This window comes from Bombina bombina, chromosome 1, assembly GCF_027579735.1.
Source record: "Bombina bombina isolate aBomBom1 chromosome 1, aBomBom1.pri, whole genome shotgun sequence".
NCBI classification, from domain to species: Eukaryota; Metazoa; Chordata; class Amphibia; order Anura; family Bombinatoridae; genus Bombina; species Bombina bombina.
The window spans coordinates 701203911-701230143 of NC_069499.1; positions in this window are offsets into that span (position 1 = coordinate 701203911).

Sequence of the window (26233 nt, forward strand, 5' to 3'; positions counted from 1 at the left end):
AACACGGAAGCATCGGTCTTTGGGCGCGCAGACTACAGCTGATCTGAGCAGAGCGGGAGCTGCGTAGCACATCCAGCTAATCTGTGAAGAGCGGGTGACGTCACCAAGTTCCGACAAGTTCACGGAGATAGTTGCAGCACTGTTGTTAATCCAATGGTTTATCAGGTTACAGGTTGAAATAATAAATATAACATATAAGTTCCCAAACACTGTTCAGATGTCACACTAAAGAGGAGGTATAAGGATTGGAGAATTAGTACTGAAACGGTAATGAAAAGTTTAGGCTTTAAATGGATAATAGAAAATAAAGGGAGCAGCAGTACTTCCCTCAGTGATCCAATAATCAAGCAATGAACACTGGAAGTGATGATCTTAAATAGGGTGTAGGAATGGGGAGGAGATTTGACTTAAAGGCAAAGTTTGGAAGTCAAATCCTGACAGATCCCCCCTGTCAAGAGCCCCCTCCAGGCTTCTTAGGCCCAGGTTTTAAAGGATAAGCGGCATGGAAAGCAGACAACAAATCCGGGGCATGTAAGTCACGAACAGGTATCCAGGAATTCTCATCAGTATCATATCCCTTCCAATGAACAAGATATTCTAGAGTTCTGTGACGTCTCCGAGAATCCAGTATGTCATCAACCTCATATTCAAGAGGGTCTGTAATAGACATTGGAAAGTCACTTAAGCGCGGACAGTCCTTACCCAAATAGGGTTTTAGAAGCGATACATGAAAAGATGGATGGATATGCATTGTGGAGGGTAAACGTAAAGTCACAGCATTTTCGTTTATGATTTTCGATATCGGAAATGGTCCAATAAATTGGTCTGCTAGTTTTTTACTAGGAACTGGCAATTTTATGTTTTTGGTTGATAACCAGACTAGATCATCAATTTTATATACAGGAGCTTGTTTCCTCTTTTTATCAAAGTAATACTTCTGAGTGGTTTTGGCATTAAGTAAATGTTCTTGCAAACTGGAAGTGACTTCCCTCAATCTGTCAGTATATTGGGAGACAGAAGGAGATTCAGAACACTTTAGAGAAGACGGATAAGTGCGAGGATGATATCCGTAAGTTGCAAAAAAAGGAGAGTATTTGGTTGAACTGTTCACTGAGTTATTATACGCAAATTCTGCATTAGATAATAATTCAAACCAATCATCCTGGTGAGATGAAATGAAACACCTGAGATATTGTTCAAGAATTTGATTAACACGTTCAGTTAATCCATTAGATTGTGGATGAAAAGCTGTAGTGAATTTTAAAGTAATCTGTAGAGTTTTACATAGATATCTCCAGAATTTTGAGGTAAACTGTGTTCCTCGATCCGACACTATAGATGTAGGTAATCCATGTAATTTTATGACATGATTTTTAAAAGCAATAGCTGTTGTATAAGCAGTGGGAGTTCTTTTCAATGGGATAAAATGTGCTAATCTGGTGAAATGATCAACTGCAACCATTATAGTATTATGTCCATGTGACAATGGTAGGTCAACAATAAAATCCAAAGATATTATATCCCACGTTTTTTGGGGAATGGGTAGTGGAGAGAGAAACCCATAGGGTTTATGATGTTCTTTCTTTTTGGTTGCACAGATCTGACAATTAGAAATGTATTCATGAACAACCCATTTCAAATGGGGCCACCAATACATTCGCTTAATTAATTCAGTTGTTTTTTCAACACCTGGATGTCCTGCTAGGGGGGTTTCATGATGCTGCTGTATAATCTGATTTCTTAGAGAGTTTGGTACGTATATTAAGTCTTTGTGCATGTAGAGACCTGTTTCTGAATCTGTTATGCAGATAGGAGGAATTGCTTTATCTGCTTGTTGAGCTTGATACAAATCAGAAGTTGTTATGGTTGTGAAACCAATTATTTTAGAAGTTGGAATAATATGTGATAAAGTATCATTGTCTTCCTTTAATTCAAAAGACCTTGACAGAGCATCTGCCCTAATGTTTTTTGTTCCAGGGATGTAAGTAAGTGTGAAATTGAATCGGTCTAGAAATAAGGACCATCTTACTTGTCTGGATGACAACGTTTTATTTCTTTTGAGGTATTGTAAATTCCTGTGGTCGGTGTACACCTGAAATGGTACACTGGTTCCCTCAAGGAGGTGTCGCCAATGTTCCATGGAGGATTTCATTGCCAATAATTCCTTATCACCCACGGAGTAATTTTGTTCAGCGGAGGTTAACCTCCGGGAGTAATAGGCAATAGGATGAGGTATAATATCCTCTTTTCTTTGCTGAGAAAGAATGGCACCAATCCCTACGTTTGAGGCGTCTACTTCCAGAACATAAGGTATCTCAGGATCAGGCAACCGAAGGATGGGTGCTGTTGTGAATTCTTTCTTTAAGCGAAGAAATGCTTGGTTAGCTTTTTGATCCCAATCAAATTTTTTCTTTCCTATAAGTTGAGTGAGAGGTTGTACAATTGTGGAGAAATGGTTGATGAATTTTCTGTAAAAGTTTGTGAACCCTAAAAATCTTTGTAGAGATTTTATTGAAGTAGGTATGGGCCAATTTTCTATTGCACTTAATTTATCTTGATCCATTTGAATTCCTCTCGGGGATATAATATATCCCAGGAACTTTATTGTGTCTTTGTGAAAATGAAATTTTTCCATTTTGGCATAGAGTTTATGTTCTCTTAATGTTGCTAAGACCCATCGTACATGTTTCATGTGTTCAGCTAATGATTTTGAATATATTAGTATGTCGTCAAGATAAACTATTACACAAACATCCATCAACTCTTTAAAAATTTCATTAATGAAAAATTGAAAAGTTGCTGGAGCATTTGTCAAGCCAAATGGCATGACATTGTACTGAAACAAACCATACCTTGTCTTAAACGCAGTTTTCCACTCATCCCCAGATCTCATCCGAATTAAATTGTATGCTCCTTTTAAGTCCAATTTCGTGAAAATAGTTGCGCCCTGGAGACGCTCAATTAATTCTGGGATGAGTGGTAAAGGGTATCTGTTTTTAATAGTAACTGCGTTCAAAGCACGATAATCTATGATTGGCCTCAAGGTGCCATCTTTGTTAGTTACAAAAAATATTGCTGAAGCTATGGGGGAAGATGATGGTGAAATAAAACCTTTTTTCAGATTTTCATCCAAGTAATCTCTCAAATGTTTTAATTCTTTATGTGATAAAGGAAATATTTTTCCAGAAGGTACTTCAACCCCAGGTTTTGTGTCTATAGGACAGTCAAAATGCCTATGAGGTGGGAGTGTCTCAGCATTCTTTAGATTGAATACATCATTATAGTCGTTATATGCTTCAGGTAGTTTGGAAGTGATCTGTCCTATTGTTACATAGGGATAGCATGTGTTCTGACAGTATTGAGAATCAAAAGTGATGTTGTTTGTTAACCAATCAATTGATGGATTTTTTTTTCTAACCATGGGAAACCAAGTATAATAGGGTGTATAGAACTGGGTATGATATCGTAAGATAAATATTCTTTATGACCATCAGGTGTTATGGTTAAAAGTGGTATGGTATGATGTGCAATAGGACCTTTTAGAATCTGTGAACCATCTATGACTCTCACAAAAACTGGAGCAGATTTCTGCATAATTGGAATTTTATTTAACCTTACAACAGAATCTTCTATAAAGACACCATCAGCCCCAGAATCAATTATAGCTTTGTTCTGTACTTGTTGTTGGTCCCACTGTAATGACAAGGTAATGGATAGATGAGAGGATATTTTGGTGTATTCAGAAGGACAGTTATTTGTCAACTTACCCTTCTTTTGGCGTAATAGAATAGGACAAGAGGTCACCTCATGGTCTTTGTTGGCACAATATAAACATAGATTCGCCAAGCGTCTTCTTTGTTTCTCTTCTTGAGTGAGGGGAGCTCTGATAGTGCCTATTTCCATGGGTACAGGTGCTGCATGATATTTTTCTTTTTCTGGAAAGGTTTGATATGGTTTTTTGGGGGTAACTTCTTGTTGAAGTTTTTCATATCTCCTTTCACAGTATCTCCTATCCATTGTGATACATACTTTGATTAAAGCTTCTAGAGTCTCAGGGAAATCTACTCTTGAAAGCTCATCTTTTAGATATTCAGATAAGCCCAACCGAAACTGTTTTTTTAGGCTTACTGAATTCCATTGTGAGTCAGTGGCCCATAACTGAAAGTCAGCTATGTAGTCTTCCACTGCTCGTTTGCCCTGTCGAAGGGATCTTAAACGTTGCTCTGCTGTCTGTTGTTTATTCACATCCTCATATAAAACAGCCATAGTACGAAAGAAATCTTCCAATGAATTTAATATTGGATCCTCAGATTCCAAAAACCTGTCTGCCCATGCTCTGGGTTCACCAGACAAATAAGAGATGGCTGTAAAAACTTTAATTTTTTCTGTGCGATAGGTTCTAGGTTTAAGAGAAAATAGCAAAATACAGGCGTTTTTGAATTCTCTAAATTTGGTACGATCTCCAGAAAATGGAATGGGAGGATTTACCTGAGGTTCAGGCATTTCATTAGTCTTTTCAGTGATAAATTCATTTATTACCCTTTTTAATGTGCTATTTTCATTTTTTAGCTCAGTTAATCCTTGAGCTAATATTTCAACTTTCTGATTTAATGTAGTAATTTGATTGGATATTTCAACAGGATCCATAATCAATTCTGTAATTGTGAAAAAAAATTCACTATTTTTAGGGCTTGATTATTCTGTAACAATCTGTTATTCTCTTTTAACAAAGTTAAAAAATATATGTTACTTCTTCACTGAGTGTATGCTGCCATAAACTCCCAAATAGCATAACTTAGATGTCAGGATTTAGAATGGTAGCAATTTATCTAAATGGATTTAAATGGTGGAAATAACACAAGTTGTATGTCTTAACAAACACATGTTATCTTTAATAATAACAGATAATGAAAAAGTAATTCTTGGTAAAATATCATAACTGATTATCAAGATGTGGAATATGTGGATATGCACTTGTAGCAAGATATAGTTCACATATAAAGTTAGCGTTTTAGAAAGTTTGAAACAAGCAGGATAAATATGGTTCAATCAAAGTAGAAGTGATATTCGAATGAAAAATATTACGCTTTGATTTCATAACGATATGCTGAGTTTAAGGTCATTGAGAATAAAGTCATACCTTAAAGTTGAAATATTATCTTACTGTGCCTTATGGAGTAAAGGAGGATTGAGTAGAACTTTGTGTTTGCAAACACAGAAGCATCGGTCTTTGGGCGCGCAGACTACAGCTGATCTGAGCAGAGCGGGAGCTGCGTAGCACATCCAGCTGATCTGTGAAGAGCGGGTGACGTCACCAAGTTCCGACAAGTTCACGGAGATAGTTGCAGCGCTGTTGTTAATCCAATGGTTTATCAGGTTACAGGTTGAAATAATAAATATAACATATAAGTTCCCAAACACTGTTCAGATGTCACACTAAAGAGGAGGTATAAGGATTGGAGAATTAGTACTGAAACGGTAATGAAAAGTTTAGGCTTTAAATGGATAATAGAAAATAAAGGGAGCAGCAGTACTTCCCTCAGTGATCCAATAATCAAGCAATGAACACTGGAAGTCATGATCTTAAATAGGGTGTAGGAATGGGGAGGAGATTTGACTTAAAGGCAAAGTTTGGAAGTCAAATCCTGACACTCCTACACACACTCTCTCCTATTGGCCACCTAGCACATCCCCACAATTTCACAACACTTGATAGGAGAACAGAGATAGGTCTCCGAGTACAATCCTACACTCTCTCCGATTGGCCCCTTAGCACACTCCCATCATTAAACGATGTTCGATAGGTGAACAGTATATCTTCTCTTGGATAGGGCGAATGATACACTCCCCTTCACAATGCACGCATTAACATAGGATTAATCGCTCTGAATGGCTCATGACGTGTATCAACACAGCTGAGCTAGTTACACGCCGCTGCAATTTACAAACAATGTGTATTTCCTTTTTTTCACTTACAGGATCTTCTTTCTTTCATGTAATTAGCAAGAGTCCATGAGCTAGTGACGTATGGGATATACATTCCTACCAGGAGGGGCAAAGTTTCCCAAACCTCAAAATGCCTATAAATACACCCCTCACCACACCCACAAATCAGTTTTACAAACTTTGCCTCCTATGGAGGTGGTGAAGTAAGTTTGTGCTAGATTCTACGTTGATATGCGCTCCGCAGCAGGTTGGAGCCCGGTTTTCCTCTCAGCGTGCAGTGAATGTCAGAGGGATGTGAGGAGAGTATTGCCTATTTGAATTCAATGATCTCCTTCTATGGGGTCTATTTCATAGGTTCTCTGTTATCGGTCATAGAGATTAATCTCTTACCTCCCTTTTCAGATCGACGATATACTCTTATATATACCATTACCTCTACTGATTCTAGTTTCAGTACTGGTTTGGCTTTCTACTACATGTAGATGAGTGTCCTGGGGTAAGTAAGTCTTATTTTCTGTGACACTCTAAGCTATGGTTGGGCACTTTTATATAAAGTTCTAAATGTATGTATTCAAACATTTATTTGCCTTGACTCAGGACATTCAAACATTCCTTATTTCAGACAGTCAGCTTCATATTTGGGATAATGCATATGAATACATTTTTTTCTTACCTTAAAATTTGACTTTTTTCCCTGTGGGCTGTTAGGCTCGCGGGGGCTGAAAATGCTTCATTTTATTGCGTCATTCTTGGCGCGGACTTTTTTGGCGCAAACATTTTTTTCTGTTTCCGGCGTCATACGTGTCGCCGGAAGTTGGGTAATTTTTGAGTTTTTTTTGCGCCAAAAGTGTCGGCGTTCCGGATGTGGCGTCTTTTTTGGCGCTAAAAAATACGGGCGTCACTATTGTCTCCACATTATTTAAGTCATTATTTATTGCTTCTGGTTGCTAGAAGCTTGTTCACTGGCATTTTTTCCCATTCCTGAAACTGTCATTTAAGGAATTTGATAAATTTTGCTTTATATGTTGTTTTTTCTATTACATATTGCAAGATGTCCCAGATTGACACTGAGTCAGAAGATACTTCTGGTAAAACGCTGCCTGGTGCTGGATCAACCAAAGTTAAGTGTATCTGCTGTAAACTTGTGGTATCTGTTCCTCCAGCTGTTGTTTGTAATGAATGTCATGACAAACTTGTTAATGCAGATATTTCCTTTAGTAATGTTACATTACCTGTTGCTGTTCCGTCAACATCTAATAATCAGAATGTTCCTGTTAACATAAGAGATTTTGTTTCTAAATCCATTAAGAAGGCCATGTCTGTTATTCCTCCTTCTAGTAAACGTAAAAGGTCTTTTAAAACTTCTCATTTTTCAGATGAATTTTTAAATGAACATCATCATTCTGATTCTGATAATGGTTCCTCTGGTTCAGAGGATTCTGTCTCAGAGGTTGATGCTGATAAATCTTCATATTTATTCAAAATGGAATTTATTCGTTCTTTACTTAAAGAAGTCTTAATTGCATTAGAAATAGAGGATTCTGGTCCTCTTGATACTAAATCTAAACGTTTAAATAAGGTTTTTAAATCTCCTGTAGTTATTCCAGAAGTTTTTCCTGTCCCTGATGCTATTTCTGAAGTAATCTCCAGGGAATGGAATAATTTGGGTAATTCATTTACTCCTTCTAAACGTTTTAAGCAATTATATCCTGTGCCATCTGACAGATTAGAGTTTTGGGATAAAATCCCTAAAGTTGATGGGGCTATCTCTACTCTTGCTAAACGTACTACTATTCTTACGGCAGATAGTACTTCCTTTAAGGATCCTTTAGATAGGAAGATTGAATCATTTTTAAGAAAAGCTTACTTATGTTCAGGTAATCTTCTTAGACCTGCTATATCTTTAGCGGATGTTGCTGCAGCTTCAACTTTTTGGTTAGAAGCTTTAGCGCAACAAGTAACAGATCATAATTCTCATAGAATTGTTAATCTTCTTCAACATGCTAATAACTTTATTTGTGATGCCATCTTTGATATCATTAGAGTTGATGTCAGGTATATGTCTCTAGCTATTTTAGCTAGAAGAGCTTTATGGCTTAAAACTTGGAATGCTGATATGTCTTCTAAGTCAACTTTGCTTTCCATTTCTTTCCAAGGTAATACATTATTTGGTTCTCAGTTGGATTCTATTATGTCAACTGTTACTGGAGGGAAAGGAACTTTTTTACCACAGGATAAAAAATCTAAAGGTAAATTTAGGTCTAATAATCATTTTCGTTCCTTTCGTCACAATAACGAACAAAAGCCTGATCCTTCACCCACAGGAGCGGTATCAGTTTGGAAACCATCTCCAGTCTGGAATAAATCCAAGCCTTTTAGAAAACCAAAGCCAGCTCCCAAGTCCACATGAAGGTGCGGCCCTCATTCCAGCCCAGCTGGTAGGGGGCAGATTACATTTTTTCAAAGAAATTTGGATCAATTCAATTCACAATCTTTGGATTCAGAACATTGATTCAGAAGGGTACAGAATTGGCTTCAAGATAAGGCCTCCTGCAAAGAGATTTTTTTCTTTCCCGTGTCCCAGTAAATCCAGCGAAAGCTCAAGCATTTCTGAAATGTGTTTCAGATCTAGAGTTGGCTGGAGTAATTATGCCAGTTCCAGTTCTGGAACAGGGGCTGGGGTTTTATTCAAATCTCTTCATTATACCAAAGAAGGAGAATTCCTTCAGACCAGTTCTGGATCTAAAAATATTGAATCGTTATGTAAGGATACCAACATTCAAAATGGTAACTATAAGGACTATCTTGCCTTTTGTTCAGCAAGGGCATTATATGTCCACAATAGATTTACAGGATGCATATCTGCATATTCCAATTCATCCAGATCACTATCAGTTTCTGAGATTCTCTTTCCTAGACAAGCATTACCAGTTTGTGGCTCTGCCGTTTGGCCTAGCAACAGCTCCAAGAATTTTTACAAAGGTTCTCGGTGCCCTTCTGTCTGTAATCAGAGAACAGGGTATTGTGATATTTCCTTATTTGGACGATATCTTGGTACTTGCTCAGTCTTCACATTTAGCAGAATCTCATACGAATCGACTTGTGTTGTTTCTTCAAGATCATGGTTGGAGGATCAATTTACCAAAAAGTTCATTGATTCCTCAGACAAGGGTAACCTTTTTAGGTTTCCAGATAGATTCAGTGTCCATGACTCTGTCTCTGACAGACAAGAGACGTCTAAAATTGATCTCAGCTTGTCGAAATCTTCAATCACAATCATTCCCTTCGGTAGCCTTATGCATGGAAATTCTAGGTCTTATGACTGCTGCATCGGACGCGATCCCCTTTGTTCGTTTTCACATGCGACCTCTTCAGCTCTGTATGCTGAACCAGTGGTGCAGGGATTACACAAAGATATCTCAATTAATATCTTTAAAACCGATTGTACGACACTCTCTGACGTGGTGGACAGATCACCATCGTTTAGTTCAGGGGGCTTCTTTTGTTCTTCCGTCCTGGACTGTAATTTCAACAGATGCAAGTCTGACAGGTTGGGGAGCTGTTTGGGGGTCTCTGACAGCACAAGGGGTTTGGGAATCTCAGGAGGTGAGATTACCAATCAATATTTTGGAACTCTGTGCAATTTTCAGAGCTCTTCAGTCATGGCCTCTTCTAAAGAGATAATCGTTCATTTGTTTTGAGACAGACAATGTCACAACTGTGGCATACATCAATCATCAAGGAGGGACTCACAGTCCTCTGGCTATAAAAGAAGTATCTCGAATACTGGTATGGGCGGAATCCAGCTCCTGTCTAGTTTGTACGGTTCATATCCCAGGTATAGACAATTGGGAAGCGGATTATCTCAATGGTCTCTTCACCCAGAGCTATTTCTTCAGATTGTTCAGATGTGGGGACTTCCAGAAATAGATCTGATGTCTTCTCATCTAAACAAGAAACTTCCCAGGTATCTGTCCAGATCCAGGGATCCTCAGGCGGAAGCAGTGGATGCATTGTCACTTCCTTGGAAGTATCATCCTGCCTATCTCTTTCCGCCTCTAGTTCTTCTTCCAAGAGTAATCTCCAAGATTCTGAAGGAATGCTTGTTTGTTCTGCTGGTGGCTCCAGCATGGCCTCACAGGTTTTGGTATGCGGATCTTGTCCGGATGGCCTCTTGCCAACCGTGGACTCTCCCGTTAAGACCAGACCTTCTGTCACAAGGTCCTTTTTTCCATCAGGATCTCAAATGCTTAAATTTAAAGGTATGGAGATTGAACGCTTGATTCTTAGTCAAAGAGGTTTCTCTGACTCTGTGATTAATACTATGTTACAGGCTCGTAAATCTGTATCTAGAAAGATATATTATAGAATCTGGAAGACTTACATTTCTTGGTGTCTTTCTCATCATTTTTCCTGGCATTCTTTTAGAATTTCGAGAATTTTACAGTTTCTTCAGGATGGTTTGGATAAAGGTTTGTCTGCAAGTTCCTTGAAAGGACAAATCTCTGCTCTTTCTGTTCTTTTTCACAGAAAGATTGCTAATCTTCCTGATATTCATTGTTTTGTACAAGCTTTGGTTCGTATAAAACCTGTCATTAAGTCAATCTCTCCTCCTTGGAGTTTGAATTTGGTTCTGGGGGTTCTTCAAGCTCCTCCGTTTGAACCTATGCATTCGCTGGATATTAAATTACTTTCTTGGAAAGTTTTGTTTCTTTTGGCCATCTCTTCTGCTAGAAGAGTTTCTGAATTATCTGCTCTTTCTTGTGAGTCTCCTTTTCTGATTTTTCATCAGGATAAGGCGGTGTTGCAACATTAGTAGATAAATTGTGGTTCCTTCATTGTGTCCTAATCCTAAGAATTCTAAGGAGAGATCATTGCATTCTTTGGATGTAGTTAGAGCTTTGAAATATTATGTTGAAGCTACTAAGAATTTCCGAAAGACTTCTAGTCTATTTGTTATCTTTTCCGGTTCTAGGAAAGGTCAGAAGGCCTCTGCCATTTCTTTGGCATCTTGGTTAAAATCTTTAATTCATCTTGCTTATGTCGAGTTGGGTAAAACTCCACCTCAAAGGATTACAGCTCATTCTACTAGGTCAGTTTCTACTTCCTGGGCATTTAGGAATGAAGCTTCCGTTGATCAGATTTGCAAAGCAGCAACTTGGTCTTCTTTGCATACTTTTACAAAATTCTACCATTTTGATGTGTTTTCTTCTTCTGAAGCAGTTTTTGGTAGAAAAGTACTTCAGGCAGCTGTTTCAGTTTGATTCTTCTGCTTATAATTTCAGTTTTTTTCATTATAAGATTTAAACTTTATTTTGGGTGTGGATTATTTTCAGCGGAATTGGCTGTCTTTATTTTATCCCTCCCTCTCTAGTGACTCTTGCGTGGAAGATCCACATCTTGGGTAGTCATTATCCCATACGTCACTAGCTCATGGACTCTTGCTAATTACATGAAAGAAAACATAATTTATGTAAGAACTTACCTGATAAATTCATTTCTTTCATATTAGCAAGAGTCCATGAGGCCCACCCTTTTTGTGGTGGTTATGATTTTTTTGTATAAAGCACAATTATTCCAATTCCTTATTTTTTATGCTTTCGCACTTTTTTCTTATCACCCCACTTCTTGGCTATGCGTTAAACTGATTTGTGGGTGTGGTGAGGGGTGTATTTATAGGCATTTTGAGGTTTGGGAAACTTTGCCCCTCCTGGTAGGAATGTATATCCCATACGTCACTAGCTCATGGACTCTTGCTAATATGAAAGAAATGAATTTATCAGGTAAGTTCTTACATAAATTATGTTTTTTCACTTTCTACTATGAAAATCTGTGTGCTTCACTTTTGTGAGTATTCACATCCACCTGCTTTGTTGTATATACTTGTGTTGGTGGTACTAGGCCATGGTGGCGCCTCTGTTTTCTACTTTCAAGGATAACAGAGATAGGTCTCCGAGTACACTCCTACACTCTCTCCGATTGGCCCCTTAGCACACTCCCATCATTACACGATGTTCGATAGGTGAACAGTATATCTTCTCATGGATAGGGCGATTGATACACTCCCCTTCACAATGCACGCATTAACATAGGATTAATCGCTCTGAATGGCTCATGACGGTATCAACACAGCTGAGCTAGTTACACGCCGCTGCAATTTACAAACAATGTGTATTTCCTTTTTTTTCACTTACACGATCTTCTTTTTCACATTCTACTATGAATCTCAGTTTGGTTCGCAATCATTTTTATCAACAAACAAGATAAGTGATGTTTCTAATGGCGTACATAAAATCCCTGTAACAAACCATGAAAGTTATCTTTAGAGTTGATGTTTTTTTAGTTTTAATGATATCAGATGGCAGCTTCAGAAGCTGCTCTTAATAAAGAGAGTGATTCTAGTTTTAAACCTATTAACTATTATTTTTTATATTTTTTATATTTTTGGATGCTAGTATGTATATATATGTATTTCTTTATATGGATGCTAGTATGTATATATATATGTACACATATATTTTATACTATTTGTCTTATGTCTAAGTATTCTGCTATGATTGTGATAGGGAACATTGCAAGATGCTAATTTTAATATGATCGTTAAACTAGATAATATTTTATGTACTGTGTTTAAATTTTGGGTTGTCACATATATTTCTCCTATTTGGAAAATCACCTGTATGTTCAATATCACCTGACCTTTATGTGTTTACAATTGTTACCATACCAACTCCATTATTATGATTACAGACAAGTGTTGTTACCTAATTGATCATCCAATCAGAGGGTTATTTTTAGTCTTTTGGTTTATGTTAAATAGCAAGTATATCTTAATGTTTGTTATAGCCTGATGAAACAGCCCAGAGTAGGCTGAGAAATGCATCACTGTGTTATTAAAGTCATTTTATATCTATACACTTGCTGTTGTATGGTATGTCACCTCCTGTGAAAATTACACTCCTGTTCCTGGTTCCTGCTAAGGACTGTCTAATGTTTAGTCTACTGGGCGATGCTTTGGTTCCAGTTTGCTGATATTGCACCTACAGGTGCTTGCTATCCTGTAAGTACAAGCATTTGGTTACATTTCTCTTTGTCCAGATGATATTGGGCCATATTGGTTTGCCTTTTCTGCTCCTCTATGTATATTAACATTGGTATTTCTGAAGATTTCTGACTGGTTCTACGTTGAGGTTAAACAGTGTGCTGGACTACTGTGAAGTTTCAGCCTGCTCTACTAGCACCAGCTGGGTCCTTCACGTTTGTGAGTATTCACATCCACCTGCTTTGTTGTATATACTTGTGTTGGTGGTACTAGACCATGGTGGCGCCTCAGATTTCTACTTTTTTCAGATTTTGAATACCAGGACAGCCATCCTTTGAAAGAGTGCTGCCTTGACATCCAGACCATCTTGTCACCTTGGTTTTATGGACTTTTTATATTATATTTTTTAATGTTTTTCTTTTAATACTGCTGTTATTATTATGTTTGTTGCTTAGTTTAAATACAGATTTGCATTTCTAATTTTATATTTATCTAGTCTGTATATTAGTCTGCTATTGAAGAAATGCCCCCTAAGGGCATGGTGTGTTGTCGTGTACACATCACTCTCTACATTGAAGGGACGCCATCTTGGATGACGTCATTTAAAGGAACATTCATTCAGTGTTAGCCATCGGAAGGAAGAGGATGATCTGCGTCGGATGTCTTGAAGATTGACCCGCTCCGCGCCGGATGGTTGAAGATAGAAGATGTCATCTGGATGAAGACTTCTCCCCATCTGGAGGACCACTTCTGCCCATCTGGAGGACCACTTCTCCCGGCTTTGTTGAGGACTTTGGCCCGGTTGGGTGAAGACTTCTCCCTGTGAGGTGATCTTCAAGGGGTTAGTGTTAGGTTTTTTAAGGGGGTATTGGGTGGGTTTTAGAGTAGGGTTGGTTGTGTGGGTGTTGGTTTTAATGTTGGGGGGGGCAGGTAAAAGAGCTGATTACTTTGGGGCAATGCCCCGCAAAAGGCCCTTTTAAAGGCTATTTGTAATTTAGTGTAGGATAGGGCTTTTTTTATTTTGGGGGGCTTTTTTATTTTAGTGGGATTAGATTAGGTGTAATAAGTTTAAAATTCTTGTAATTTCTTTATTATTTTCTGTAATTTAGTGGGGTTTTTTGTACTTTAGATCAATTTATTTAATTGTATTTAATTGTATTTAATTTAGGGAATTAATTTAATTATAGTGTAGTGTTAGGTGTAATTGTAACTTAGGTTAGGTTTTATTTTAGCTAGGTAGTTTATTAAATAGTTAATAACTATTTAGTAACTATTCTACCTAGTTAAAATAAATACAAACTTGCCTGTAAAATAAAAATAAAACCTAAGCTAGATACTATGTAACTATTAGTTATATTGTAGCTAGCTTAGGGTTTATTTTTTTTTTTTTTTTAAAACTTTATTTATAATCCAGATCCATCACAACATGGAAGTCATAGTATGTAATACATCAGAATTTACATTTTAAGATACAGAAAGGGAATTCGACGACCCTCCTCCCCCACAGTCCGGGGGAAGAGTCTTCCCAAAATAAGATATCTCCATACTGAGATGTTAATCTGGTTTTTTCCATTTTTTTTATAAAGCATCAAGTAACTAATACAAACCATAAACAGTAAACAATCCTATCAAATCAAATCGAATCAGGTCCTTCCACTCCGGGGGGGGGGGGGGATAGATTTTGGGGAGGGGGGGGGAACTGAGCTCCCTGGCACTCATGTCAAAGAGAATTTAAGGGCTACTACAAAGCTATGCGTATGTGGTCAGGTTGGCTGAGGGAGGGGGGGGGGGGGAGGGGGGCGACAGAGAAAGACACCACTTCCCTCTCAGATTTTCCTCCATGATAAATGTTGAATTGCGAAAAGGATAAAGTATTCTATGTCTTACTTGTGGAGAGATGTACAGTAAATAAGGTTCCCATTTATATATATAAGATTTTATTCTTTTATCAAGATCTCCCTGTACGTCCGCCTGCTCCACCAAAACCTGAGTGTGTATTGCCCCCAACAGTTTCTTGAAGGGTGGGGCCTTATCCCTTACCCAATACTGCATGATTAGTCGCCTAGAGAGCAGAATCACGGAGTTCAGAAATTTCCGATGTTGGGATGTAATCCCCTGGTCTGTCAGAAAAATGATGGTGGAGGGAGTTAAAGCTATCTCTTGCTGGAGTACCCTCTGGAGCCAAAACTGAACTTTACCCCACAGTCTTTTTATTTTGGGGCAGTCCCATATTAAGTGTGTGAGATCAGGTGATGCAAAGGAGCACTTGTTACACTTATCTACTGCCTGAGGGGCCCATCTTAGTCTTAGTTTAGGGAGGATATATGCCTGATGTATTAGTTTGGTGTGTGCCTCTCTAGAATAAGCTGAAAGGGTAGCTGCTCTTACTCTCTGAAAGCTATCTTCGATCTCTTGTGCCGTAATCTGTATGTCTCTTGTCCCTTGCCATTTGTTGTGTATTGTTTGAAGGACAGGTTGTTCTAAGTGACTTGTGATTTCGTTATATATACGGGTTATGGAATATGATCCTTGTTTCGTCATGCGGACTAGTCTGTCCACGCCAGAACTTACTTTAGTAAGCCGATTGTCTAAGATGAGAGCCCTGACAAAGTGCCTACACTGAAAATATGCGAACATGGTATCAGCGGGGATAGCAAAGGTTTCTCTCAGTTCCTGGAAAGGGAGAACCTGAAGCGTGTTAGGATTGATAAATTGTGCAATAGAGGTCAGGCCAGAGGCCCTCCATTTCTGAAAGGCCCTGGTGGTGAAACCAGGTATGAACGTAGGGTTTCCCTGTATGGGCAGATATTTGGTCACTTTGTGATCACTACCCCAGAATCGGCATAGCCTGTGCCATGCTCTCAGCGGGTCTCTGAACAGTATGTTCTGAGAAATGTGATGGGGTAAGGCAGACAAGGTAGAGTGTGGGAGGTAGGCCAAGTTCAGCGGTGACGCACAGTCCGCCTCTACAGCATGGCTGAAGTATTCAGATCCGGCCAACCAGCCAAGCACCAGCTTAGTTAGTGTTGCCCAATTGTACCACTGAATGTTCGGAAACCTAAGTCCCCCCACCCCCAGTGGCATGGAGAGTCTGGTGGTGTTGATCCTATGCTTTTTTTGGTTCCACACAAAGGAGGCAAAAGTAGAAGAGATTACCTGTATGTCCTTGTTGTGGAGCAGAAGAGGGAGCATTTGCAAGGGATATAAGATTTTTGGTAGTATTACCATTTTCAATAAATGAATTCTACCGTGAAGGGAGAGGGGAAGACCCCTCCAACCTCGGATGGTGTTCTGTGAACTAAGTATAACTTTTGGGATATTAAGTTGATAAATCTTTGTGGGGTCTACATGTAAGTGAATCCCCAGATACTTAAAAGACCCGTCCGTGACCTTAAGAATCGTGTTCTGAAGGGAGCTGCCTCCCTGGTTTTGAAGCCAAGTGACTTCAGATTTGTCTTCGTTTATTTTGTATCCAGTAAAGGTACCAAATTTTGTCATTACTTGTAATATTTGAGGAACGTTAAGATCAGGGTTGCTAATATACAACAAGAGGTCATCAGCAAACAGTGAGATATGTAGACACTGTGCGTGTAGTTTAAGGCCAGCACAGTGTTGTCGGATATAGCAAGCCAGCGGCTCAATGGCAAGATCGAATAGGAGCGGGGACAATGGGCAACCTTGCCTTGTGCCCCTTTCTAGCTTAAAGGAAGGGGAGAGACCACCATTGATAATGATGGATGCCGAGGGTGAATTATACAGTCTACGTACAGCATCCAAGAAGTGGCCTGTGATACCAAAGTTAATAAGCGTAGTGTATAAGTGATCCCACTCCACCCTGTCGAACGCCTTCTCGGCGTCGACAGAGAGGAAGCAGGCATCCTGTAGTGAGGCATCTGACCGGTTATGTCGGGCTTGATGGTATTGTGCTATGACTGCCAGTGCTTTGCGTAAATTGATAACTGATGATCTGTGTTTGACAAAACCCGTCTGGTCTGGGTGGACCAGCAGTGGCAGAACATCTGCCAGCCGATTAGCGAGGATTTTGGTCATTAACTTATAGTCCCCATTTAATAAAGAAATCGGCCTATAAGAAGACGGCAGAGTTGAATCTCTATCCGGTTTGGGAATGACGCATATGTTAGCATCGGTAAATCTAGAGTCCGGTACAGACTTCCCTGCTAAGTAGTCTGAAAAAAGCTTTGCCAAAGTGGGCGCTATCGCCGGGCATAAGATTTTATAATATTCTGCGGGAAGACCGTCAGGTCCCGCCGCCTTCCCTAGTTTAATGCTTCGTATGGTATTCACAACTTCTTGTATTTGAATAGGGGCATTAAGCGTAGCCAATTGTTCCTGGGTCATGGTGGGGACGGTGACATTGCGCCAGAATGACTGTTTATTATGTTCTGATATGTCCTGCTTAGTGTATAGTTTAGTGTAGTATGACACAAACTCTTTCATAATCGTAGGGGTGTCATTACAAAGGCCCTTATCTGTAATGATTGCTGGAATGTTAGATCTAGGGGTGACCACTTTGACCATGTTTGCCATTATTTTCCCTGCCTTGTTCCCGTACCTGTAGAATCGTCCCTGCCTGTGCAATGTGTGTATGTTATCTACCATTTGGATATGGGTGTCTCTTTCTTGCTTCAAGTTGTAATAGTGTTGCCTCGATTGGCTGGTCGGGTGTTGCAGATATGTATTATATGCATCTGTGAGATTTCTTAGCATTTGATCAGTGAGCCTCTTAGTCTGTTTCTTATGATGTGAAGTGTATGCTGTGATTCTCCCCCTTAGCACAGCCTTTGAGGCATGCCAAAAGAGATCCGTGTTGTCGCGGTGTTGGGCGTTATCTGCATCATAGTCTATCCAGTGTGCAAGTAAGTTTTGGCGGAAATCTACATTGTTGTAAAGATGAGAGGGAAACCTCCATGTTTTATGTAAATTATCGGCGGGGGCAAAGTCCAGCACCAGTGTGATAGGGGCGTGATCTGATATGGTGATGGGTTGTATTTTAGTATAGGGTATGAAAGGGGTGAGAGCAGGAGACGTGAGGAAGTAGTCAATCCTGGACAATGTGTGGTGTGATTTAGACATACAGGTGTAGTCCCTAACCTCTGGATTACGCAATCTCCATAAATCAACCAATCCCAAGCCCTCCTTAAGCCTTAAAGTAATTTTAGATTCAATTTTCTGTCGCTGAGAGCCCTGTTTTATGCCAGAGGGTTGTGAGGGGTTTATAAATCTATCGAGAGGGGATAGTTGGGCCATGTTGAAGTCCCCTCCCATGAGGATTTGAGAGCTATTACGTTTAGTTAGGAGTGATTGAATCTGGGACCAAAAGTGGGGAGAGAGACTATTCGGCCCATAGACACTGCAAAGTGTATAGGTTTTGGAAGATACATGCAAGCTAGTGATGATATACCTTCCCTGCACGTCGATATGTGTATCTGTAAGCACTATTGGTAACCCTTTCCTGACCAGTATCGCTACCCCCTTTTTTCTGCCTGTCGTTGGCGTGTTTATAACCTGACCTACCCATCTAACCTTCAGCTTAGCGTGCTCTTCCTGTGTCAAGTGGGTTTCTTGCAATAGTGCAATATCTGCGTGGATTGAGTTGAGGTAGTGGAGTATCTTGCTTCTTTTAGCTGGAGAGGTGATACCTCCAACATTCCAAGATACTACATTATAGCGCTGCGCCATTATCTAATGAAAGTATGGAATGTTCCTGCAGCTCTACTATTCTGAGGTGCGGTCTGTGGAGCAGGCGGATCAACAGGATAAAACATGGGTACCCTAAGGTATGTGGAAAAATGTGGTATGGGGAGGGCATGATATCAATTTGTGCCAGGGAGTTGTACTCACGAATCAGCCAGATGGGAGAGAGTCGGGAAGCCAAACCAGAAGGTTTCCATGTGTCAAGGATTGCATGGTGTGGGGACCCCCCAGAGTGGAGGAGCATCTGTTGCTGGAGGCAGAGACACAAAAGCATTAGTGCATCACATAACATTGACACTGTAGGCAAAACACATAAACATAACAAACAAATTCCACCCAGAAACCAGCAGACTTCATCAGCCTGAGAAAGCGGTTGGAGACCCTGCTTTAACAAAAGAGTATCCTGGTAGCAGGCCTGGCACCTAGCAAAGAGCATGTCAATCTCAGCATAAACATAAACATCCCTAAGGACACATGTAATAGTACCAAAAAGAGAGAAAGAAATGGTTAGGCAAACATGGGCTAGGAGCCTGAAATATCTCTCCGTTACGGTTAAGGGGGAGTGGGGTTCTACTTGGCTGGGAGTATTGTAATTAGAATTAAAGCCACTTTGGGCCTTTTCCCAGGCTGTTTGAATATTGGGTATAGAAGGTTTAAAGCATGGGCAGGGAAGCTTGCCAGCCCTGTTAGAGGATAGGGACGCCATGCATGGCTTAGTTTTAAAACCTGGGAGGAGAAAAAATGCTATCCCTCTACCTTTATGTGGGGAGGGGGTTAGTGTCAGACCTGAGAGACAAAAAGCATAAATTACTGTCTTCGAAAATGCATGCAGAACATAACTTGTAACACAAAACAAGATAACATTGGGGAACCAAACCAGTATCTCCCCAAAATGTATAAGTTTGGTCTTCATGAACCAAGAAGTGAGATAATGTATATGCCCCCATAGCCTAGTTCCTGGGAGTTTCTGCAGTTCCCACATGAGCCTTTCATGCAGTTCAGTATGCCTGAGATTAGTCCCAGTTACTCTTTCTGCCACTGGGCATGTTGCAGCACTCCATCCCTCCATTATGTAACGGAGAGCTTGGAGAAAATTGAGGCTGAAAAGAAATTCTTCTATGTTCAGTGTACATCTCGTTGGTCATCTTTATCTCTATCAAGGTATGCTTGCAGATCTTTGGGGGAACTGAAAAACTTGGGACCAGCTGGTGTTTGCAGTCTTAATTTAGCAGGATATAGCAGTGAAGCCTGTCTCCCATCCTTGTGAAGTCGAGAGCACAGTGGAGCGAATTCTTTCCGGAGTTTGGTAACCTCTGCAGAAAAGTCCTGAAAAATCAATATTTTCTTTCCTTCAAAAATCAAATCTCCTGTATGAGCCCTATAAGCTCGCAATAGTGCGAGTTTTTCCTGGTAGTTGAGGCACTTATAAATCACTTGGCGTGGACGAGAGTTTAAAGTCTCAAGGCCTCTATCCGGGCCTATGCGATGGGCTCGCTCTATGTCAAGGGGTAAGTGATCTGGATTCATTTTCAGCAGTTTAGGGATGGTTAAAGCGGTAAACTCAAGCAAATCTTTGTTTTTCACTGTTTCAGGTACACCCACCATTCGGAGATTGTTCCTCCGACTCCGATTTTCGAGGTCGTCTACCTTTTCTTGCAAGATTTGGTTTTGGCGTTGTAGCTGCCTTACTGAGGTAGAGGTTGATTCTTGTCTGTCTTCTACATCTGACACACGCTGCTCCACGTGGGACATTCTGGTAGAGAATTGGCGTATTTCGCTGGTCAATGTATCTACCCCAGCCTGAAGGGATTCCATCTTCGGTAGAAAGAAGGACTTAAGTTCCTGGAGGAGAGCAGAGGAGTCAGATGTGATCACATGTGAGGATTTGGGAGAGGGTGGGGATTCAGCATGTAATTCTGGTGCAGGCCTCTTCTTATCTGCTTGCTTATGCCTGGATGTCATTTTGTCGGCCAGTGTGTTTGATACAGGCTTAAAGTAATGATCTAGCTTCATGCAAACCCTGCACCGATTTGCTTACAATATAGACAAAGTTCTCTTGGTAAGAGTGTGAGAGTCCTCTAAGTGGCAGCATCAGCCCACGTATCAGCAAGCCAAAAGAAACAAACTCCCCTTCGATGATCTTAATACAAGTGTTTCATGAGACAACCATTTTTTTTATTCTGTTGTTAGTAAACGTTCAGCATAATATGTCATATGTTTCCCAATAAATGCTTTGAAACAATGTCCCTTTGATTGTATGATACTTCTTTTATTGTGAGCTGTATAGTCCAGACAGAAAAAGTGTTCCCAATCTCCCACAAATGCAAGTCTTTAGGGGTGTACCTCTGATAAAAAACTTCTGAATGTGCGTGAATGTGCTTGTATCAGGTTTTACACGGTCTCCTGCATGAATCAATACCTCCGTTCTTACACTTGTTATGTCTATGCACTGCTTGTGGGGCTAAGATGCATGCAATAGGGCTTGTACTCACTCCCTCCGGTAACATACAGCGGCTAAGAATGTCCTCTGGTAGCCGGGTAGCAGCCGGTTCCAATGCGATGCTAGCGTGGGCCGCACTCCAAGATGGCGCCCGCGGTTTGCGCTTCGTTGCGCACTTTCGTTCCTTCCAGGGACTAGGGCGATATTCGGCCCTTCACACTATCTAGTCCGTTGGGGCTAGGGTCCAGATAATACCCCAACAAGGATGGCGTGTGTGGGTAGCAGAGACCGGCAGTTTTTTGGCTTAAACGCAGCACAATCTGAGGAGCTCTTTCACTATGCTGCCGGTCTGTAGCTCCGCCCACCGGAAGTCCAGCTTAGGGTTTATTTTATAGGTAAGTAATTAGTTTTAAATTTAGTTTTAAATAGGAATTATTTAGTTAATGATAGTTATTTTATTTAGATTTATTTAAATTATATTTAAATTAGGGAGTGTTAGGGTTAGACTTAGATTTAGGGGTTAATAACTTTAAAAATAGTGGCGGCAACGTTGGGGACGGCAGATTAGGGGTTAATAATATTTAACAAGTGTTTGCGTGGCGGGAGTGCGGCCTTTTAGGGGTTAATATATTTATTATAGTGGCAGCGATGTCCGGTTCGGCAGATTAGGGGTTAAAACTTAATTTTAGTGTTTGCGATTTGGGAGGTCCTCGGTTTAGGGGTTAATAGGTAGTTTATGGGTGTTAGTGTACTTTTTAGCATTTTAGTTAAGAGTTTTATGCTATGTCGTTGTAGTTTAAAACTCTTAACTACTGACTTTAAAATGCGGTACCAGGCTTGACAGGAGAGGGTGTTGCACTCACTTTTTGGAAGACTCGTAATACCGGCGCTATGCAAGTCCCATTGAAAAAATAGGATACGCAATTGACGTAAGTGGATTTGCAGTATTTCCGAGTCTGGCCAAAAAAGTGAGCGGTACACCTGTACCTGCAAGACTCGTAATAGCAGCGGGTGCAAAACTCATAATCTAGCCGTTGGTTTTCTATCCTTAAGCATTCTATCCAGTTCACAATTTTTGAGTCTAGACCAAGGAGATACAGTTTTTTAATTAGTTTGTTGTGTGGAAAGTGTCAAATGCTTTGCTGAAATCTATCTATGCTACATCAACTGCTCCACCCTGGTCTAATATTTTTGTTAAATAATCAAAGAAGTCAATTAGATTACTCTGACATGATCTCCCTAAAGTAAAACTATGTTGATTTTTGTCCTATAAATTGTTTTTATGTAAGTCATAATTCTTTCTTTTAAAAAAAAATTCCATTAATTTCCCAACTACTAACATTAAACAAACTGGCCTACAGTTACCAGATTCTTCCCTACTGCCCTTTTTATGGAGAGGTACTACATTTGCTATTCTCCAATCATCTGTAACAACTCCTGTCAATGGTGAATGATTAAACAGACCAGTTAATGGTGCAGTTAGCACTGATCTAAGTTATTTAAAAACCCTTGGATGAATATTATCAGGACCCACTGACTTTTTTACATTTATGTTTGATAATGCTAACAAAACCTCATCCTCTGTAAAAAGATTAGTGTTAAGCTCATTTCCATTTTTTGTAGCATCCCTTAATGTATACATTCTATCTTCACAATCTTTTGTGAAAACAGAACAGAAGTAATCATTGAGACAGTCTGCAATTTGCTTATCTCCTTTTATTATTCAACGATCAGCTGTTTTCAATTTAACTATTCCAACCTTATTTTTTCTTCTTTCACTGATATATCTAAAGAATGTTTTGTTCCCATGTTTTACTGACTGTGCTATCTTCACTTCCGCATGAGCTTTAAACTTCCTAATTAATTGCTTAGTCTTTTTTTGTTGAAGTCTTCATATTTGCATATCATCATCTGACTGCGTATGTCTGTAAATTTTATAAAATATCTTTTTTGTCTAAACAGCATATGCTACTTCTTTGGAAAATCCTATTGGTTTCCACTGTCTGCATTTAACATTGCACAAGCATTTCTGGTTAAATGCTTGTGCAATGCCGCCCCCTGTGGCTAGCAGGGTGTGTCAATCATCCCGATCGTATCGCATCAGGATGATTTCAGTCCACCACCTAAAAGGTGGTGTAGAAGTTAAGGAGCAGCAGTCTTACGACCCCTGCTTCTTAACTTCCATTTCAGGTGAGCCTGAAACGATAGTCGGAGAAAGCAGCATCCGCTGCTTTGAAAATCTACCCCTAAAACTTTTGTTTTAGTCTGGGTGGACAGTGTCTGCACATGAATAGTAAACCAAACAGATTGATGATCACTGGATCCTAAGTTATCACCTACAGACATATCTGAAACTGTATATCTGTTTGTAAGTATTAAATATAATATAGATTCCTTTCAAGAGTGTTCTTTAATTAATTGCTCAAGTGATTCTCCTTGCAAGGATTACAGAACACTCCTGCTTCTAACTGATTTAGCAGATGCGATCTTCCAGTCTATATCTGGCAAATCAAAGTCACCTATTACTATAACCTTACCCTTCATGATCATTTTGGTTATTTCTTCTAAGTACAGATTGTCCAGTCTCTCATCCTGCAATGGTGTCCTATATACCACCCCTATTCTAAATACATGTTTATCCCCAGTTTCCAAAGTCATCCAAATACCTTCCACCTCATCATTAGTTGCTAGAATTTCAGTAACCTTTATATTTTCTTTTACATATTTTGTTATACTTGGGTATAAAGAATTGTTTTATTTTTTGGAGATTTTTGATACTAAAACTTTTTAATATCTTGATGTTACTTATGCAATTATGATCATAATATTATATCAGTATACATTTTTCATACTCCTCCAACTCATTCTGAAAGAGATTGCACTTTAGAGCAGTGATTTTGATATACTAAAATAATCACTTTGCTCAGGTCTATAAAAATTTATGACTATAGATATACAATCATATCGGTGCCAAGGTAGTAATAATGAATAATAGAATAAACTAAGAAAAAAAAAGATACCTTATACCAGCACTCTTAGTCAAATAATTTGTTTACTGAGATTATTGCGCATATACACAAAAAAACCTTAACTGTGCACAGTATACATAGCTATAGATACATAGTAAATAGGTAAGATATGAAAATAATCCATCAATTATACACCAATAGTGTATATGCGCAATAATCTCAGTAAACAAATTATTTGACTAAGAGTGCTGGTATAAGGTATCTTTTTTTTTTCTTCGTTTATTCTATTATTCATTATTACTACCTTAGCACCGATATGATTGTATATCTATAGTCTTAATTTTTTATAGACCTGAGCAAAGTGATTATTTTAGTTTATGATTATTATCTGGATCTCACTTGTGTGTGATCCTTTCTTTCACTTTGGCTCGGTCTGTGTCTCCAACAGGAGTCAATTATTTTACGTTGTTCTAGTTGAATAGTTTGATTAATAAGAAGCAATGGTTTTTACTTATAGCGACAGTGATTGGGATTCTGATGTCAAGGATACTTTTAACCTTGATGACACAGATGATGACTCAATACAGGCAGATAAAAATATATACAAGGCATTCAAAGAACAAAAACAAATATACAAACAGCTTAGAGTTAAATGGGAAATCTCAAGTTTAACTAATTATCAGACAGCAGACATGATTCCTAGGGGCCTCAGATTCCTCAAATTACCGGGTACAAATTTGCAGGAGACTGAGATACCTGATTTTAGAGAACAATGGGAAGATATTCTGTCTGAATGTTCTAATAAATTAATGACATTAATCCTTAAGGAAGATAACCTAAAGTTAGAAAAAATTAATCAACAATTAGCAGAAACAACTACCATTCTAAACAAATGGGAAGATAATAGTGAGTTCAAAGAACTTAATGATAAGATGAAAAATGAAATCTTACGTACACAATCAGAAATGAAGATCAAAAAAAAGAAAACTTTTATTAGAGATGACAAAGACTATAAATTAAAACAAGTGTATACTTACAATAAAAATAAAAATGAACATAGTGACATTGAAGGGGGTCAGCGAAATATAACTAATCAAGGATATAATAAAAAAGGTGGGGCCCTTTAGGACAAGTAGAAAGAGAGGCCCAAAAACAATACGGGGAAGAGGAAGAAGGAAAAAAGAAACATAAAACACCAAACAAACGGAGGCCTTATTACAGGTTGAGGACCAAGAAATAGACGATAGGTCCATAATTAATTTATCGTCTACACAATTGTCGAGAGATCAAATATCACTATTGAAGAAAGGTTTATCATTTTCACCAACAAAGAGCTTGGACAAATTTGAAGCAGTTAAAGATTTAAAGTTATTTGCAAGAAAATTGGTTTGTCACAGGCTCTTTGATGGTGACAATGATGGCAACCTGGAATTTGAGGATGTGTTGGCTACCTTGGAATCTTTACAATGTGATGAAGAGGCGACAGGTAGCCAAAGTGAACAACAAACACTTAATAGTGGCCTCAAACCTAAGTCAAAGTATATGCCTAACCTTAGTAAAGTTACAGCAGTTTCTATGTTTGTGAAACTAGTAGAAGGTGACATTATGAATCTCAACAGCAATAGCCCTACAACGGATAACTTAACCTCTGGCGAAAGGAAAGCTCTTTATGAGCTAGGTAGTAACAAAAATCTTACAATCAAGCCATCCGATAAGGGTGGCAATTTAGTGCTACAGGATACCTCTAGATATAGAGAAGAATGCTACAGACTACTCAATGATAAAGCACAATATAAAAGACTGAAGAACAATCCTATTGAATCTATTCTGTCTAAATTAAAAAATATATTAGAAGTAGGTCTCATACGGCATATTATTTCTAAAACAGAATTTGAGTTTTTGTTGCCACAAAATCCCAAGATTCCAACATTTTATACCATTCCAAAGGTCCATAAAGAGGGGTGTAAGTATCCCCCCGGACGCCCTATTGTTGCGGGCATCGATGGGTCTTTGGAGGGTATTGGACAATATATTGGTCATTTTCTTAAGCCATTTGTCACATACTTGACTGCATATGTACAAGATACTCCAGACTTTTTGAGAAAAATCAGTGGCCTTAAT